Source organism: Myotis nattereri, assembly GCF_964212035.1.
Source record: "Myotis nattereri genome assembly, chromosome: 8".
NCBI classification, from domain to species: domain Eukaryota; kingdom Metazoa; phylum Chordata; class Mammalia; order Chiroptera; family Vespertilionidae; genus Myotis; species Myotis nattereri.
In genome coordinates, this window is record NC_138083.1 from 14,457,680 (window position 1) to 14,476,569 (window position 18,890).

Here is an 18,890-nt window from a genome sequence, read left to right on the forward strand (position 1 = left end):
CAGGCCCTGAGAACATACATCTCCAAAAGGGTCTTTGAGCTGCCGTTGCTGTTGCCGCTGCCGCTCACCTTGCTTGCTCTTTGAGTGGAGGCTAGAGTCCCCTCCTCCATTTTCCCAGCTGTCACGGACCAGGAAATGTGTGTGAGCAAGACCCCCGAACAGAGGCCACGTGTGTCCTGGGGAGCCCGAGGCCCTGTCCATCCTTCAGACAAGGGTTCCCTACCTGGGTCATGGTCATTGCCCCTCTGGGGACATGGTTATCCGTCATGAGCCCTGAGCTAGCCGCTCAGAGGCGCCTTATTTGTGCCACCTGGAGCTGGCTTAGGAGGTGCAAGGGGAGAGATGACTTACCCCCTTGGGCCACCGAGCTGCCCAGCAACTGCCCATCCCCCTCAGTCAGGAACCGTGCACACAGCGCCTTTTGAAATGCTGATGTTTAATGGACTATTCTACATGAAAGAAAATGGACACCGAGGAATTTCCACAATGCCCGTGTGTGAGGCTCCAGATATTTGCAAGGCAGAGAACAGAGTGAGCTCAGAGCTGCTCCGCTATGGAAGGGCCACCGACAGAGAGGGGGCTAGAGAGGCTGGGCTGGAGCCTGATATCACTCAGTAGGTCCCCGCCAGGCAGGTCTTGTTTAGGAGTTGAAACACTGTTCTCCAGGGATCGATGCTGATGGTGAAGAAGCAGATGAAGGTCTGAGGGAATAAGCACAGGACTAAATCGTGGGTGAAGAAGCCTTGGGAAGCTGGTGACTCCAAGCCCTAAAGACGGCATGCATCCCAAACTTGCATCTGCAAGGTGAGCAGCTGGGGGAACGCAGGCTCTGGCCCTCAGTCTGTCTCAGATGTTCCTCACCTGGCTCACTCCTAACCCCAGGGTCTCTTGTGCGACTCTGCTCTCCCCAGGAGAACCCCTGGGCTGTCCCCGAGTGGCCCATGCCTCTAGTACAGCAACCCATGCTCCTTCCCAGCGGGCCTTACCTCAAGTAGCCCTGACCTGAGGTGGGCTTGTCCCAGAGCAGGAAGTCACTTTCCCTTACCCCCCTGGCAGGAACTGCAGCCCAGCAGGGCCTGGGGCAGAGCATGGGACACAGGGCAGTGGGCTCCCCTCACCCAAACCCCATCAGTTCTGCTCAGTGACAGGGGGATCTGAGGACTGGCCACTCAGTCAATGGTGATGCTGGCCACCCCTGACATGTTCCTCCTCCTGAAGGCAGGAAAGGGCAGTGGCTGCAGAGCGGGAAGAGAACATCCTCTGGCCAGAATCAAGACACCCGGGCCATTAGGGGCAGGAACAATCTGTCACCAGTATGGCCCGAGGTTCAGACAGCTGAACAGGGTGAGTGGATAGTCAGGATCTCACATTGGCCAGGGGCCTGCAAGTGGACCCTGGGGCTTACCTGCTAGGCTGGGCTCTATCTTTAGCAGAAGCAGTGGCTGTCATAGGGCCAGTAGCCCCTTCGCTCTTGTGTCCCTAGGAATGGTATGTCCTCGGGCCCACCCCCCACAACACCCCTATGCAGGTCCACAGCTCTGGAACCTGAAGGAGGCTCATGTGTGTCTTACGTTGTTCAGCCCTGGGTTTTCTTCAAAGGGGCAGTTGTCAATGTCTTCATCAAATTTCCCACACCTGGTTCTGCGAAGCTTCAGCTCCATGGAGAAAGCAATCAGGGTCTCCACCTGTGGTACAGATAGACATTACAGGGGAAACATCCCTCACGGTCCCATTAAGGAGTTGCTGGTGGTGACACATGGAGTGCAGGAACAGGCCCAAACCTTACTCTCTTCGGGGCTTCCCTCTGGGTCTGGATCAGCACACTTGTGTTAAAGCTACACTTGGGGTGTTCTGGACAAAGAGGCGCAGAGCCCGGCGGAGCCTCCGGGCTAAAAGCAAGCTGATCACACACTATTAATACCACACATTGCAGCCTCACATTTGCAAATGCCAAGTGAGACCCCTCCTTTCTTTTCAATGCTTCCTGCTTCCATAGCATTCCCGGAGACAGGTGACAAGTGGCTGGGAGGGTGTTGGCCCTGCAAGAGTTTGCTTGGTCATCTCAACCCCGGAGTGGGAGACTCATCTATAGCCCCATTGTCACACCCTTCACCTGCCCAACATCAGAAAAATGCCATACAATGCTAGTGAAACCACACACACACACACACACACACACACACACACACACGACGATGGCTTCAAGAAACAACTTCTATGACAAAGTGCACTGTGAAATGGTCTGTACTCTTCTCCACTCCATTCTACTCATTTTATTCCATCGTCTCCCACGGCATCCACTCCATTATCCTCGGCACCCAAACTCAGTCTGTGACTCTGGATATAAAAATCCCCACCAGCGGTCCAGCCTGAGAGAGCCCTGAACCAGTGTCCAGAGGGTTAAGGTCAGTGGAGGGTGGGGACCCTTTGCCCTTCATGTGGACTCTCAGCGCAGAGGTCCAGAGGGTGAGAGAGTAATGCCCCCGACACCACACACACTCACACACACACACACACACACACTCACACACACACACACTCACACACAGAGCCAGAAGCGCTCCTTCGGGCGAGTGTTTTCATTGTTCATGTCTGCAGCCCAAATGAAAATGGCATCGCTGGTTGCATTCTAAAAGAGAGTCCATGACAAGGAGAACCTTTAAGGATTCAAAACCATGGTCTGGGGAAGAGGGGAAAATAACATCCATCCACAGAGGTGGATGCCACAGCAGGGAGCCCAGGGCTCATGGAAGTCACAGCAGAGGCCCTGTTTTATTTTATTTCCTTGAACTCTTTCCTCACCCTAACTTTTTAAGCATTTTCTCTGTGTGTCTGGACATCTTTATCTTTCTTCCCTCATAGACTACATTTTGATGTCATTTTTCATTAAACAATGACATAAAGATTGAAAAAAATATTGCATGTGAGTAGACATTGATCTAATTTTTAAAATTTCCACGTAAAAGCTTTTATAAAACCTGAAAATGAATAGTTTGTATATTTTATTTTATAAACTTCAAATGGCATACAAGATCCTTTGCTAAGGCCCCTGTCTTGTACCCTGACTTACTACAAGGGAAGGCCAGCAGGACAGGAAGATGCAGTCACCTACCTCCTCCCTCTGGGAGTCCAGGATGCTCACCAGCCTGTAGGCATTCGTGTCCTTGCTCTTCACGTTGAATATGTGTAAGGCATACTCCACGGTGGCAAGGAAATAACTTTCGATGCCTTTTCCCTCATCTCTAAAATTCCAGCTGTGAGTCACTCGGACCTGGGAACCTGCGAGAAGCAGGAACATGGCCCAGGCAGAGCTCATCTCCATTGCAGACACCTCAGAGGTGCAGGCAACCAGCCACCCACAGCCCTTCTGGCTCAGACTCCACTCAAGCTTCCCTGGGCAGTGGCCCAACTAATCTACTCCAGGACATATCCTTCCTGTGAGCCTCCTCTCTGCTGTGACAGCCTGTCCCCTCCCACATGTGACCCTGCCTCCTCTGTCCAAAGTAGTTAAAATTGTCTCCTGTCCAGGACAAAGGAACAAGGCCCTGGCAGGGTGGGCTGGGAAGGATCAGCGATAGGAGACAATCCCCTGTAGCTGAATCTCAGCCATAGGACTTCCTCGGAGCTTCAGTGGGGAAGGAAGACTTCACTCGAATGCCCCGGAACCAGAGTCTATAATGAAGGCACCCGTGCAAGAGGTAGAAATGGAAGGTGATCCTCTGACACAGCAGTAGAGTGAAGGTCAGCAAGACAAGGAGGGGCGGAGCCAAAAAGGATGGGTTTTCCAGAGCCAGCTTTGTGGCTGCAAGAAGGCAGCCTGTAGCCACATGCTGGGTAAGGGCACCAGCACCTGCCTGAGAATCGTCGGCCTGAGTGTGGCACCTGGGGGCCTTGGGATGAAGGCTGGACCTGGTTCGTTTTTCTTGTTGCTTTGAGTCTGATGCACTGGCACACCAGCCTCATGCCAAAGAGATGTGAGAGTCACTTGAAGCTAGCCAGCACCCCTCAAACCTGATGTAGACAGGATGTAGAGGTTTGGCAGAGACAGTGGTAGTCCTAAGAGTCCCAAATGCCAAGGGGACAGGGATAGAGGCAGGGACTAATGAACAGGAACAATGCACGTATTCAGTACCAAGTACCTTCGGCTGAACACAGCTGGTCATAGGACCTGCCTGTGACAGAACTCTGGATGATGGTATGAGCATTATTGCAAACTCAACCAGGTTCAGGTCGATGGGCTTTGCAGCAAAGTATAGTTTCAGGAGCTGTGTGGTAAACAAATAACCTTGACTTGTTGCCAGGGCAGGAAATGCAGAGGGAGAGTGTAAGAGCATGGGTCTCCTTTCAAGATGGGCTCTAGCCAGAGGGTGTCTTACAGCCTTGGACACAGGCACAGCTCCAAAACGAAGGGACTTGGTTCCTGCTCTGTCCAGCATGCCCACCTGAGTCACCCAGACGCTCTCTCCTCATCATCTGGAACATTTGCTACCCACTTAACAAGATACCATGGTCAAGTGTAGAAATGTATCACTCGCATTACAAGCCCCTTATTGTGGGCCAATTCTTTTTCATATATTTCTAGTCAAATGGCAACTGAAAGAATGCTCTTACAGCAATGGGAACATGGTTGGATTGAGGGCTGAACGCATCTATAGCAATACAATTGCATGTTATGTGATAATAAGAGAAACATTTCAACAAGAAGCTCTAATACTTATGAACCTGCATCCAAACCACACGTGGAGCTGGAATAGCCAACAGAATAATTGGTGCTGTTACAGGTCAAACCAGCAATTCCACAATCACATTGGGAGCATCTTACACATCTCTCAGGGATGATATCAAGACAGATTAACATTATAAAGAATATAGCTGAGTTGAAAGATGCAGTTAACTAGTCTACTTAAACAATTTTCTGAAAATTCTTCTATCCAGTATGGAATGTGGGTTTTTAAGTAAAAGAAGTGATAATCATAAAACGATAGTATTAAAAATGTTACAAATATTTCTTTGTGTCTTCTTCAATATGTGTTAATAATGTCTTATAGTTTTTAGTGTATAGGTCCTTCACATCCTTTGATAAATCCATATTTGTGGATTGGAAGAATCAACATAGTTAAAAATGGCCATATTACCCAAAGCAATATACCCATTTAATGCAATCCCCATCAAAATTTTTAAAGAAACAGACCAAAAAATCACAAGATTTGTATGGAACTACAAAAGACCCAAAAAGCCAAAGCAGTCCTGAGAAAAAGAACAAAGTTGGAGGTATCACACTCCCAGACTTCAAATCATACTACAAGCCTGCGTAATCAAAATAGCATGGTATTGGCATAAAAAATGCACAGACCGATAAAAGAGAATTGAAAGCCCAGAAATGCACCCACATGTATATGGGGAAATCATTTTTGATGAAAGATACAAGGGGGTGGGGAGGGAGAAGCCTCTTCAATGAATGGTGCTGGGAAAATTGGAAAGCCACATGCAAAAGAATAAAACTAGACTGCTGTCTGCCACCAGATACAAAATAAACTCAAAATGGATCGAAGGCCTAAATATAAGACCTGAAACAATAAATTACATAGGAAAAAACATAGGTCCTAAACTTTTGGACCTTGGTCTTAAAGAGGATTTTATTAATCTGACCTCAAAGGCAAAGAGAAATAAAAGCAAAAATAAATAAATGGGACTATATCAAATTAAAAAGCTTCTTCACAGCAAAAGAAACTGTCAACAAAACCAAAAGGCAACAAACCAAATGGGAAAAGATATTTGCAAACAATACCTCTGACAAGTGATTAATGTCCAAAATATATAAAGAACTCATAGAACTCAATACCAAACCAAACAAACTATCCAATTAAAAAATGGGCAGAGAACCTGACCAGAAGACATACAAATTGCCAAGAGATGTATGAAAAGATGCTCACCTTCACTAGCTATTAGGAATATAAAAATTAAAGCTACAATGAGCTACCACCTCACACCTGTTAGAATAGCTGTTATCAAGAAGACACGTGATAACGAATGTTGAAGAGGTTGTGTAGAAAAAGGCACCCTTATTCACTACTGGTGGGAATTTAAACTGGTACAGCCACTCTGAGAAACAATATAGAAGTGTCATAAGAAAATTAAGAATACAATTACTATATGACCCAGCAACCTCCCTCCTGGGTGTTTATCCCCCTATAATGGAAAACATTTATTTGCAAAGATATATGCACTCCTATGTTCATTGCAGCATTATTCACAATGACTAAGACATGGAAACAACTGAAATGTCCTTTGAAAGATGATTGAATAAAGAATATGTGTTACATATATACAATGGAATACTACTCAGCCATATGAAAGGACAAAATATTGCCATTTGGGAACATAAATGGATTTGGAGAATATCATGCTAAACAAAATAAGTCAGACAGAAAATGTCAAGAATCATGTGATTTCATTCATATCCTATACAATAAAGAGGTAATATGCAAATTGACCACCATGCCCTCACACAAGATGGCTGGCAGGGGAGGGCAGTTGGGGGTGTCTGAGCTGGCAGGGGAGGGAAGTTGGGGGTGACCAGACCGGCAGGGGAGCAGTTAGGTGTTGATCAGGCTGGCAGGGGAGTGGTTAGGGGGTGATCATGCTGGCAGGCAGAAGCAGTTAGGGGCAATCAGGCAGGCAAGCAGTTGGGAGCCAGCAGTCCCGGATTGTGAGAGGGATGTCTGACTGACAGGGATCGGGCCTAAACCGGCAGTAGGACAATCCCTGAGGGGTCCCAGATTGGAGAGGGTGAAGGCTGGGCTGAGGGACACCCCCCTCCAGTGCATGAATTTCATGCACTGGGCCTCTAGTGTGTTCTATAAAACTGAAAGCAACAAATGAATGAGCAAGAAAGACAAAATAAACACAACCTCATAGGCACAGACCACAGTATGGTGGTTACCAGAGGGAAGGGAGGTGAGGGTAGTAAAGAATAAAGGGGGGGAAAAAAAAGAATAAAGGGGGCCAAATATATGGTGACAGAAGGAGGCTTGGCTTTGGGTGGTAGCACACAATACAATACACACATGATGGATTATAGAATTGCACACTTGAGACCTATATAATTTTATTAACCAATAAATAAGTTCAATATTCAATTTTAAAATGTTATAAACATACTGGCAATCCAACAATAAAACTATAGCTAAGAAGTTTTGAATTAATCCATTTTGATCAGATTTGTAGTAAAAATATATTAGTAAATTATCATTAAATTGAAAATAATTTAATTACTTTCATAATTGAAAATTAATTTACTGCCAAAAGAGAGTATCATAAATTGATCATAAATGAGTTTGTAAGCTAATTATAAATTTAATTAGCAATAAAACCCACAAAATAGTGAACACATAACTAAAGCATGTTGCTATGTAAGTTAGTACCTTACCCGTAAATATCTCCTCTATTAATCATTTGTAAAGAACAGATATAGTATATTTTAAAACTTACCAATTGAAACTAATGTAATATTACAGAAAATTTTACACTTGTAAATGTATTTATTAAAAAGGCAGATATTAGAAAAAGTAGAAAGATGAGATTTATGATAAAACGACAAAATTCTAAAATAAAAAAATGTGTGTTAACAAAATAAGCCAAATATTGGGTGAAAAGAAGTAGGCAAACATTTAGCAAGAACTATCAAGAAAACAGAGAGAGAGAATATGAAACATCTTTAGTAATAAAGGGAAGACCATGAAAGACACAGAATCAATATTAATGTGCATGTAAAAAAAAACCCAACTATTTCAGAGTAAAGAGTTTTTAGACTTGACAGTAAAGCATGATCCCATAAAAAAAAAAGTTGATAAATTAGTGGTCATCAAAATTAAAAACTTTTGCTTAGTAAAAGTTTATGTGAAGGGAATTAAAAGTCAAACTAAAGAGTGGGAGTAAATATTTGCAAACCACATATTCCACAAACAATCCGCATCTAGAAATATAAAGTACTTTAAAAACTTAACAGTTAAAAATAATAAATCTCATTAGCAAAAGCCACAAACAGACATTTCACCCAAGAGGACACACAGATGGCAAGTAAAAATATATAAATATGTTCAACATCATTAGCCAAAAGAGACAATGCAAGTTAAAGCACACAATGAACTATCACCATACACTGAGAATTATTAAGATTAAAAAAAAAATAGTGACAACACCAAATGTTGGCCAGAATGCAGAGAAACTGGATCACTCATACATTGTTGATGGGAATGTAAAGTGATGTAGCCACTCTGGAAAACAGTTGACAGTTTGTTGTAAAATTCAACATGCAATTGCACCCTTGAGCATAGACCCCACTGAAATGACAACATGTTCACACAAAAACCTATACAGGTATGTTCATAGCAACCTTATTTGTAAGAGACCTAACTGGAATCAGCCCAGATTCACTTCAACAGGGAAATGTTTAAACACATTGAATATATATATATATATGTGTATATATATATATATATATATATATATATATATATATATATACACACACACAAACCATGCAATACTGCTCAGGAATATAAAAGAGCTAACTATTGATGCATGCAACAACTTAGAGAACTTTCCAGGGAAGTAGGCTTAGTGAAAAAAGTCAATTACAAAGGTTATCTGTAATAATAAAAGGATAATATGCTAATTAGACCAGATATCCTTCCAGACGTCATTCTGGACATCCTTCTAGATGAAACCGGGGCTGGAGGGAAGTCAGCCCGGGTCCCGGGTGCCCGAGGGAAGCCGGTGCCAGCAGCTGGGGGAAGGAAGGCTTACTCTTGCACAAATTTCCTGCATCGGGCCTCTAGTATACTATATGATTCTACTTATATTTTGGAATGTGGATGCCATTGTCATTTTGGAATGACAAAATTATGGAAACATAAGACAAATTAGTGGTTGCCAGGGGGTAAAGATGAGAAAGGGAGAATGGGGGTTGGGGGCAGATGAGGTTGGTGTGCTTATAAAAGGACAACACAAGAAATTCTTGTAATGTTGGAATTGGTAGTAGATACATGAACCTAATAAGGAGATATAATTGTATAGAGCCTGATGCATGCATACACACACACACACACACACACACACACACATCAGTACAAATACAATTGGGGAAATCTGAATAAGACAGATTGATGTATCAATGTCAATACCTTGGTTTGTAATATTTTACTATAGTTTTACAAAAGGTAACATTGGGGGGAAAGTGTACACAGGGTCTCTCTGTATTATTACTTACAACTGTATGTGAATCTACAATTATCTCAAAGAAAGTTAATTAAGAACCGTATATGCAGCAGAGATGATCTTTGTGCTCCCCACACATTTTTCTCTTTCCATGAACCTGGAAAACTCCATCCTCCAGGCTTCTTTGCAGTTAGATTAGGACCATGTGACTGAGTTCCTGCCAATGACATCATGAATGGAAGCCACACCCCTCAAGGTGGTTGAGGGCAAGGGTTAAGTGTGGGCATTCTCCCTCTCTCCTGCCTGTGTAAAAGGGAAAAAAAAAAAAAAAAGGAATTTCAAGACAGGAACTGTCAGAGGGAATCACTTCAGAAGTAGCACTGGGAGAGAGATGCCAAGGGAAGCTGCCTGACCTGTGTTGGATTTACATGGGTCAAAATCAAACCTGTGTTGTGTTAAGCAACCGAGATCTGGGGCTTATACTGTAACATCATCTATACCAGTGGTTCTCAACCTTCTGGCCCTTTAAATACAGTTCCTCATGTTGTGTCCCAACCATAAAATTATTTTCGTTGCTACTTCATAACTGTAATGTTGCTACTGTTATGAATCGTAATGTAAATATCTGATATGCAGGATGGTCTTAGGCGACCCCTGTGAAAGGGTTGTTCAACCGCTAAAGGGGTCGCGACCCACAAGTTGAGAACTGCTGCAATAGAAAAATCTTACCTAATTAGAAAATTTTTTCAGAAAAGCACAAAGTTCTAATACAGACTCATGAAAAACAGAGAACCTAAATAGTCTCACATTTTTAACTTAATTTGGCTCAACTTCCCACGATTCTCTCTGCCTTTTCCTGAAACAAAACAAAACTACCCAGGCAAGGATCCTGGCATCTTTCACCAAATTTTCAAGGAACAGATAATTCCTACCTTACACATGTTTTCCCAGACTACATGAACAGGTGTAAAGCACCCAAAAATATTTTTTTAAGAGACTGATGTATCTTACTATCAAAACCTAGCAAGAACCACCTGAGGACAGCATGTGGCTTAATCTACTATAGGAACGTAAGTACTCAAGAGTTCTGTACATCCCAGGACTGGGGCACAGCTATGCAGAAAAAGAAGAAAAGCCAACATTTTAGGACCAGTCTAGATTTTATACCATGACACAAGACTAGTTCAGTAAAAAAAATTAATATAATAAAGGAGAAAATAATCTTAATAAATACATTAAAAAACATTTGATAAAATGCACTTACTCTAAAAGAAAGAAAATTCTTTGCTCATCAGTGTAAGAATAGCAATAACTATACCTGAAAACGAACTGCCTTGGAAGCTAAGAATGGAATAGTGATTTCTGCTCAGAGCAAATACTCAGCACTGTAAAGAATGTCCCTGTCATTAAGATATGAAAAGATACACCAAAAATGCTATTAATACTTAAGAAGAAAGAGATGTAAATTAAGCTATTTGAAGAGGATTTGGTTTCCAAAAAAAAAAAAAAAAGTCTTAGCTATTGGATCAATGAGAGGGTCCCACAGTATTATTAACTGAAAATCAAGATGGATGGATCATGTGTTAAGGCACTTGAAAAACAACTATCAAGAGTAATAGAAATAAAATAGAATATCATTCAACATGATAGAGAAAAAAGGTGAGCTATCATAATTCTTTCAAAAATCAAGATGATCTTAAAAAGCATCACAATATATTGCTGAAGACTATACAAGGAGGCCTGAGAAATGGAGAGTTGTGTTAGTGTGTGAGTACCACAGTAATACATGAGAAAACTCCCACTAAGGTGGATTGTTTTCCAACTTATCACAAGTTTAATGCAATTTCAATGAAAACTCCAAAAAAATGTTTTCATGAAATTAGACAAATACGTTCTAAAATTCTATAAGGAAAGCTAAAAAAAATAGCTAAATTATTTCTTAAAAAATAATATTTATGGGGACCTCCATGGTTATATGTTAAAATATGTTATTATCTGGATGGATAGAATGAAATAGCCCAAACAGAATCAGGTAAACAAATTTAAGTGTGTTATATGACTATGCATAAAGTGATATGGATCATAATTTGTACATCTCTGGTTTTATTTAAACTTTACAATTTGATTTTTAAAAAAAAGGAAAGCAAGAAAGCTGATGGAATGGTTGTGATCGGGAAATGATCACAAAGAAAATCGTGAACAAATATAGGTGTCCCCAAAATATATATACACATTTCAAATGATTATAAAGTCGGTGTTTATTAACACACGGTTCATTTTCAAACTTTAAAAGAATCTACAGACGTGAATGATTTTTATTTTGTCAATGCCTGTTTTCAAACTGATGATCATGCTGGTGCAGGCATTGCTGATAACACGAAGCAATGGAATCACAAACATCAAGAGTCATTTCGTTCGGCTTTTGTGCTCCCTCACTTTGTCAACTGTTGCTGGTTTGGTACCATAAACTTTATCTTTTTTGTACCCCTATAAAAAAAAGTCTACTGGATAAATTTCTTCATTCAAAGCTTAGTCTGACTTCACCCATTATTTCAAATCAGGAATGAAAAGGAGTGAAAATTCAGTGAGCTATCAGCTGTTAAAGTGTGTATACATTTTGCAGGGGACACACTTTGAAAATAATGATAAAGGCAGTGTTTGTACTTCAACTGCGTTTTCAAACTTCCAGTAGCATTTTAGGATGAAGTTGTTCAAAGAGTTGAATGTCTGAAAAGAAAGAAACATCCATTGAGCTATCAGTTGTTAAAATGTGTACACCTGTTTTGGGGACACCCTGTACTTTTGAAGGATATGGTCAGAGAAAGAAAGTTTGGAAACATTTGTCACAACTTTTATAAAAGCTTCAAATTGTCCTTACTGACAGCCTTCGGAAGCAGGGCATAATGACAGGACGAAAGGTGCTGCCCCCTTTGGGTGGTAGCTCATCACTGGGTGTATTCATCAGATGGACCTTAAACTGTGCCACCACAGGAAGGAAGGAAGAGAAATTCTTCAGAACTTTTTGAAAAATCCACAAGAAGATGTAAGACACTTCCCTTTTCTTTTCCCAGGTGAGAGGCGAGTGCTCAGGGAAGCACCGAGCTGTGGCCCATAGTTGTATCCTGATGTCTGAGCCCTGGGAGCTCTTGAGTTGAACCTGGCTTTAGGACCATCTCCAAGCGCCCAGAGGTAAGCCTCTCAGGTCACCACCTGCCCCCCACGCTGTGCTTTTGGACTTCCCTCCTGAGAGCTCCAAGCAGCAGGCTGGGTGCACAGGCCTTGATCTAAGTCAGCATGTGCCACCAGCAGCCACAAACTTCACCCCCAAGAGAACATGGGACCAGGAACAGGTCTTGGGGAAAGGCATCCTACACAATAGAGCCCTGAGTTAAATGGAGGAAGTTCTGGCTGCAGGGGCAGCTCACATCCCATCCTCCTTTCCCCAAAGTTCCTAGGCCAGGACAAGACGTAGGCAGGGGACCAGCTGGCTCAGTAGACTGGAAATCTGACCCTTATAACCAGGAAAACGGCATGGAAGTCCTCAAGGACACAAAAAGAAGCCAAACCACTTCCAGAACCCTACAGAATAAGAGGGAGAGAGCAGGAGGAGCCATGGCCTGCAAAGGAGGCTGCTGACCTGCCCAGTAGCACTGAGGCTGCTTGGGCCTGGAGGCACCTCTGGGCTGCTCAAGGCTGGAAGCTGTGAGACCCGAGTGAACACTGCAGTGCAGGACTCCCATCGGGGCTGCCCTTTCTGCTTCCCAAGGACTTGCCAATGAAGATTCTTAGGGGAGCGTGGCTCAGCCACACTCAGTGAGCCCCCAGTAGACCCCTTCTCCGACTCAGAGTTCACACCTCATACATAATGTTCGGCAATGTACTAAGTGCATTAACTCAACGTAAAGAGAGGGGTAGGCATCAGCTCGTATTTTCCCCAGCTTACAACCTAACTCCTGGTCCGTATCTAAATTCTGCTACTGACGCACTCAATCTGGGCTTTAGGCAGGAGCACTCCCAGCAAGCAGCCCTTGGGACTGGGACCTGCTGGACAGCTCGCCATCCCCGCTCAGGGAATGCAGGGAAGAAAAACTTCTAGCAGAAGACAAGGGTCACCTGCAGGTCTCCTGGGGCTTTGCTCTGCTTCTTCCACCTTTTATCTCTTTTGTTTCCCGTGTATCTTCTCATCTCTCCTCTTCCTGTATTTCTTTCTCAATCTTCCCCACTTCACTGTCTCTTTAGCTCTTTCTTTTTTCCATTGTCTTCCTTTTTTTCTTCTCAGTTATCATGCTGAATTCTTCACTGATACACTTTTAAAAAAAATTATTGATTTCAGAGCGGAAGGGCGAGGGAGAGAGAGATGGAAACATCAATGATGAGAGAGAATCATTGATTGGCTGCCTCCTGCACGCCCCCCACTGGGGACAGAGCCCGCAACCCAGGCATGTGCCCTTGGCCAGAATCGAACCCGGGACCCTTCAGTCTGCAGGCTGACGCTCTATCCATTGAGCCAAACCAGCTAGGGCTCACTGATACACTTTAACGGGCATCTAAAACATTCATTTTATTGCCTTCATATATTTTCTCTTCATAGTTTATGCAGCGGCTTAGTGGTCTGTCCACAAAGTCTTTGATACTCTTCCTTTCAAGAGGTGGAGCCTAGTTCTGTGTGTGTGTGTGTGTTTCCCCATTTGTGTTGGCCAGGCTCAGTAACTGATAAATAAAGTGTCAGTGGCACTGCACAGCTGCGGAGGCTGGTTTGTACAAGCCCTTGTGGCTTTCTGCTCCCTTGGCCCCTGCTCTCTCTTGGATCACTTGCTTTGGGTTTCGCCAGCTGCCCTGGAGAGCAGACCTATAGGAAGACCCACGTGTGCTCTGAACACAACTGGAAAGGAAATGAGCCCTCCAGCTGACAGCTGTGGGAGAGAGCCTCTTAGAAGTGGATCTTCAGCCCCGTTAAGCCACCAGGGGCCTGCAGCCCCAGCTAATATCTTGACCACAGCTTCATCAAAGACCCCAGCAAAGCACACTTGAATGTCCAATCAACAGATATCAAAAGATGATTTTGAGCCAGAAATAGAATATTCTTTCTAAATTATATAATGTAGATACATTGATAGTTATAGATATCCATCCCAGTTGTTTATTTTGTCTAACAACTAATCCCAAAGTATATGTCCTCAAAATTGGGATTGAATTGATTGCAGGCAGACATGGTTGAAACTGAGATCCGAAGCTACTCCTTTCCCATGAGTTATTTATTTATTTATTTATTTATTTATTTATTTATTTATAAATTTTGTTTTATTGCTTAAAGTATTACAGAGTATTACAGATGTCTCCTTTTTTCCCCGCCCTTGACATTCCCCCAGACTCCCCTACTCCCCAGTGTCTTGTGAGTTATAAAAGCACTTGCTGTAGAGCCCACAGCAGTTGACGATTTCCCCCTAAGCAGCCCGATGCCCTTGCACACCCTGTGCCTCAGCCTCGCCTCACATGCTCAGATAAGATCTGGGGACGTCCTGACTCCCATTCGCCCATCGCTAGGCCAGCCAGAGATGGGACCTCCTTTATTCAGAAGAACTGGCATGCCAGTTTGTTCTTTCCTTGTTTCTAGCACAGCAACAACTTCTTCATGTGCTAAGGAAAAGAATGATTAAATAACAGTTTTATCAACCACTTTGTAATATAATGGACAATAAGTCGTGTGGGAAGAGAGCAAGAAACACCGAGATCCGTGTTCTGAGGCCTCCATCCTCATCAGGCACAGGCCAGCCTTGATTACATCGGGAGCCTTTTAAGTGTGGGGACCAGCTGAGCAGCCCACAGTCCTGCAGCTGCCATCCTCACAGCACACACACCTCCCAGCGTGGTCTGGGACAACCACTCAAGGCCAAAGTTTAAATGACTGCCCTGGGGTGGTGTTTCTGTCTCAATAATGAGATGGTGAGCAGGACCACGTCTGCACCCCGGGTCTGGTGGGTCACAACCTAGTATCCTAGGGAGGTGTTCTAGGGTGAAATATTCACCCAAACCAACCAATTTGCTGAGTATTTTAAAGTAAATTTCCTAGAAATAACTAATCTTCCAAAAGGAATTAAAATGTGTTGACGTAAGAACCAACATTCACGTGGACATCTGACAGGACAAGTGGACTATGCAACACTGAAAGCATTGAGTTTGAAGATGACACTTGATAGAAATGGCCTGGGATTTGGCAGGGATGTTCAGGCGAGCTTCCTGCTGAGGGAAAATGAATGAGGGAGACAGCCAACCAGGAGGTCTGGCCCCCACAGCCCAGGAAGCAGCTCTCAGTCGGAACAGACAATGCCTGAAAACAAAAATCAGAAGGAAATGCTGTTGGAGATGGTACCTCTCCTGTGAAAGGCAGGGCTCATGCCCTCTCCAGCATGGGCTTTCCCAGACCCTGGGCACTTGTGTGGCTTCAAGGCCCTGTGCCCATATGTCACATGGGAATGAATGGGCTTTGCTTGTAAGCCTCACACTCAGGGAGGCTGGTCACTTCCCCAAAGTTCCTGAAAGACCAGCCATTGGCGCTCCACAGTGATAACACCCAGAACCCTGGGCACCCTGTGAGGACAGATAGGGTCAGGACATGAGTCCCTTATACCAGGAGTCAGTAGTGTTGCCCCTTCTTTTCCTGGAACCACCAGAAAGCCGAGACTTGCTGGCAAACATTTGCAGGAGTGAATCCCCAGGCCTGCAGCTAACAATCAAGTTAAGTAAATAGCTGCTTGTGTCGGTTATCAAATGTTCTGCATTCATATCTTGTGTTCTGTTCTGGAGCCACGTCCCCATCTGCCAGGGGACATTTGGACATTTTCCTCGGCTTCCCAGGGTGTCAGGGTCATGGCACAGCCCTGGGCTCAGTAAATACAGAACTAAACACAAAGTAACAACCAGCTGCAGAACTCCCGGAGGCCTTTGTGGATGCTGGGCTACTCCCATGGGAACAAAGGAAGGGAAAGGAGGCTGGGGCCAGGGGGCAGTGCTGTCAGAGGATGTCCACAGAGATGAGCCCTGCTGTCAGTGGTCCTTGTCCTGCATGCTCCTCAGCACAACCTCACACATTTTAAATGTTCAGGTTGGTCCCTAATGCTCACACCACCCCCTGAGGTCCTGGTACAGCCCATGGGATTAGAACTCTGGTTTCTCCCTGCCTCACCCCCCATGCCCATTCATCCTGGAAGAGAAACGCCCCCTGCTTGAAAGATGCATTTTTGACTCTTTCTCTCCCCCTCCTCAATTTTTTTTTCATGATCTAAGAGGGAAAGGGGACATGATGGCAAAGTCAATGCTCTGTCATCCAAGTATCACCTAAGAAGCACCACCTCCAAGGAGAAGGATTGGAGGCCTTACTACTCATGAGCAGCTGGTCACAGGTTTTACTGAGCCTTTAAACCTCAGGAGAATGAGCCAATACTGAGTTGCCTCAGAAATCCGAACACCCACACGTTCTAATTCCCTCCATATCACATAAAATGTCATCAACCTGGAGCAAATAAGAAAATAAAAAATCTCATCAAACAATTGAGCTGTCGATCCTGATTCTTCATCCTGACTCAATGTGTGAGAGGTCCCAGAAGGTTTTGAAGAGTTAAACCCAAAGCAGTGGCCTGCTGACCCCGGATGTGGACAGTAAAGTTTGGTTGGCTTGCAATCGGTATTAATGGTAAGATGAAAATGACCAGCCCAGGATGTGTAAACGTCTCAGGTCCCTCCAGGTGTGCACCCACACTGTCAGGGCTCAGAGGAGAAAGACCTTCTGAGGGGCTGCTCATGGGTCCAGGTGGGGCCCGCCAGCTCTGGCAGCAGATCCCAGGAGCACATGCTCTGGCAGCACAGGCTGCACACCCACAGTGGTTGGGGCTTAAGGACAGAGGTGGGCAGAGAGGAGCGGGCTGCAGGTGCTGAAGGTAGCATCCCTTTCCCGAGGTGGGGAGAAGCAATATAGCAAAACTCCTCCCGCTGTGTCCCCAGAACTCTGTGAGCACACTGAGGAGGAGGAAGGCAAAGGCATGCCTTCCCCACCAGCTGAGACGAGGTAAGTGCAGATGAAGCATGCCCTGCTGCCTGACCTTACCCAGGCAAGCCCCCAGGGTGGCCTCAGGCTACTCCTCACAGTGGACCTGGGCTCCACTATGAGGCTGTTTCCTTCAGAAGCTAACATTGGCACAGAAATTCAGGTACAAATGGTTTATTTGGCGGTGATCCCAGAAAACACCAGAGAGGGGCGTGGGGAAGTAGAGGGGAAGCAGCATGGAACAGTGAGCAGAATCACAATGTGGGCAATGGGCTCCGTCTTGCTGGGCACCTCCCAAAGACCTGGTAGATCAAATTTTGGTGTTATCTCCTGGGGCATCAGAAGGCTAGGATATTTATCTTCCAACTTCAGCCACTGACTGAGCGTTCCTCCCAGGGGCATTACCGTCCCAGCACTCTGGCCTGCCCTTCCTGGTGAAGGGGAAACCCTTAGACAAAGAGGCTCAGGTGCTTGTCATCCATCCTGCAAGAAAAGAACTCTTGGAGAGTGTTTACCTGTCAGCCAGGTGGCCTCTGCACATCAGCATCTCTCACATGTCTAAGTTAAAACTCACTCCTACATTATTGTTGACATTTCCCTGCTGACCTTGACCTGCATACCAGTGCTATAATTTCCACGTTCAAGTTTCAGAAAGTGCCTCCTTCTGGACATGTTAACCTCATTCATCATCTCAGCCTCCTGCCACCCCCACCCCCCGCCTCTCTCATGCACACACACACACACACACACACACACACGCATTGTGGTAGCCAGCCTCAAGAGAGCCTCCACTGGTCCTCATCTCCTGGCCCTTATGCCCCTGTAGGGTCCTTTCCATACTGAACCAGGTGACCAATAACTAAAAGAAGAGGTGATGATGTGTAACATGTGAATCTCGGTCACAAGGGGCATCTTGGCTACCATCTTGGTCTCTCAGAACACTCTGTCTGGAGGAAGTCGGTCACCATGCCAAGCTCACAGCAGCCCAAGGGAGAGGCCCATCTGGAAGAGAACAGAGACCTCCTGCCAGCAGCCAACACCAACCTGCAGCCATCTGGGAAGTGGTTTCTCCAGGCAAACCAACCTTCATGTGAGGGCAGTGCAGTCATTGGCTGAGTGTAACCTCATGAGAGATAAAACCTGGGACCACCCAGTCAAGCCACCCACAGACACCTGACCCACAGACACCGTGAGAGACATAAGCAAACTGGTTAAGCCACTAAAAGCAGGGTTATTAGATAACATAGTAGTCATACAGCATTAAATAATGCATCCTACCGTGTGCACGCACACACACAGACACACACACACACAAATGCAACCTACTCTCCAGTCACTGTCACTCACGCATTTTTTCTCCCTCACTTCAAAACCAAAAGTTAAATATAAATCTCCAAATGATCCAGTGATTTCCCAGGTTGATCTGAAGTTTAAAACTGTTTCTAAGTCATTAGGTCATGTCTTCCCAGAAGTTCTAGGCAGGAAGGTTTCTGTGGAAATCCATGGATGAATCCATGAGGGTACCCTCAAGGCAACCAGACCCTAGGAACGGTGCAAAAACTACCCACCAGCTTGACAACTGGGTTCTCCGTTTAGTTCTTTGTAAGACTGTCAGCGAAAAGTAACTTGT